Here is a 1938-nt window from a genome sequence, read left to right on the forward strand (position 1 = left end):
AGAACTTCTGATGCATGGACATGAACTAAAGGGGGCGAATGTGGGTGAAGGGGGTGTGCAGAGGGGAGGGGAGTGAAAGGGGGGAAATGGGACAACTGTAATAGCATAATCAATAAAATATATTACAAAATTTTAAAAGATACTATAAAAATAAGTTGAAATATATTTACAAAGGAATTTTATACAGAGAAAAAAAGAATGCTTTGTAGCTAGAGGTTACATGCAACCATGTGAATGACAATTAGGAATATAACATTGAAAAACAAAACAAAATGTCCCAAGTTCCAGATCACTACATATCATCATTTTCATAAATCTCAAAAACAAGTAAAATTAGCCAATGTATTATTTTTCATCTGTAACATATGATAAAAAACCACATTTTTAAAAAAGAAACTAATGACAAATTCATAATTCAGGAAAGGTGTTAGTTACTTCTGGAGTTGGGTAAAGAGGGGCATAGGGAAGAGTAGATGGATGTATGACAAGAAACTAAACTTTTTATTTTTGGATTGTGTGGTGAGTTCATAGGTATTTGATATACTTGTATTGATATATATAGTATTTGTATATGCCAAATATTATACTTTAAAAGATAAAGAAAATAGGTTAAACTTTATTTAAATATTTTTTTTTTATAAAATGTGCAGGGAACCTTTCTTCACTACTTATAGGGGAGCCCATATGACGCTGTTTTTGGTTCCCACATAACTTAATGTGGGGAACTTTCCCAATGTCCAGAGTCCTTGGTGACCTGCAAATGAAGAAGGAGGATATCCTCAAATTTCTTGCAGTAGGAACCCACTAAGGCGACACCAACCTTGACTTCTAAATGCAATAACACATCTATAATAGAAAGAGTGATGGCATCTACATCATGTATTTGAAGAGAACCTGGGAGAAGCTTCTGCTGGCAGCTTGTGTGATCATTGCCATTGAAAATCCCATTGATGTTGGTGTCAGATCTTCCCGGAATAACAGCAAGCTGTGCTGAAGCTTGCTGCTGCCACTGTAGCCACTCCTACTGGCCTCTTCACTCCTGGAATCTTCACTAACCACATCTAAGCAGCCTTCCTAGAGCTGAGTCTTCTGGTGGCTACTGATTCGAGGGCTGACCACCAGCTTCTCACAGAGGAATCTTATGTTAACTTGTCTACCATTGCTCTTAGTACACAGACTCTCCTCTAGGCTATGTGGACCTTACCATTCCTTGCAACAACAAGGGGGCTCACTCAGTGGGTCTGATGTGGTGAATGCTGGCTCAGGAAGTTCTGCATATACATGGTACTGTCTTCCATGACCACCCATGGGAGGTCACGCCTGATCTCTACTTCTACAGATATTCTGAAGAGACTAAAAAGGAACAGCTGAAAAGGCTGTGACCAAGAAGGGATTTCAGGGTGAATGGACTGCTCCAGAGTTCACTGCTGTGCAGCCTGAGTCACAGACTGCTCTTGCAGGTCCCCTTCTGAACCTATTCAGGAGTTCCCTACTTAAGACTGGAGTGCTCAGCGTGCCACTGAACACTGGTCTGCAGCCTTCACTGCTCAGGCCATTAAATGGGTAGGGGCAACTGAGTGGTCTTAAGCTGTTCTTCAACAAACTCTTAAACAGAATGGATTGATGGAAAAATAAACAGTTTCTAAAAGTTTAAAACTATGAAGAATTCTGAGTTAAATAAAAAATAAGCATAATTAAGGCTGGATTTGTTAGGCTTTTCAATATAATATTATTCACTGGCTGTTCAAATGGGGTATATTTCTTTATCAAACACTTTAGGGAAGAAAAAATCATGGTTAGAAATTCCCCTACCCATCCAAATTCTTCTACCATCAACCTGCTATTTTATTTAAAATATATGTAATTATCCCTTCAATGCTTTCATCCAAAATATAACTATCTTTGGGTGATGTGTTAATCAACCATCTTTTAGTACAT

The 1938-nt window shown here is 38.2% G+C and overlaps 1 pseudogene; it reads left to right on the forward strand.

Annotated features, from left to right (window-relative positions):
- Window positions 1-733: 733 nt before the first annotated feature.
- LOC123824282 lies at window positions 734-1587 on the forward strand (annotated as a pseudogene).
- The last annotated feature ends 351 nt before the right edge of the window (window positions 1588-1938 follow it).

This window comes from Phyllostomus hastatus, unplaced genomic scaffold (genome assembly GCF_019186645.2).
Source record: "Phyllostomus hastatus isolate PE091 unplaced genomic scaffold, TTU_PhHast_1.1 phas_contig_118, whole genome shotgun sequence".
In the NCBI taxonomy this organism is placed as follows: domain Eukaryota; kingdom Metazoa; phylum Chordata; class Mammalia; order Chiroptera; family Phyllostomidae; genus Phyllostomus; species Phyllostomus hastatus.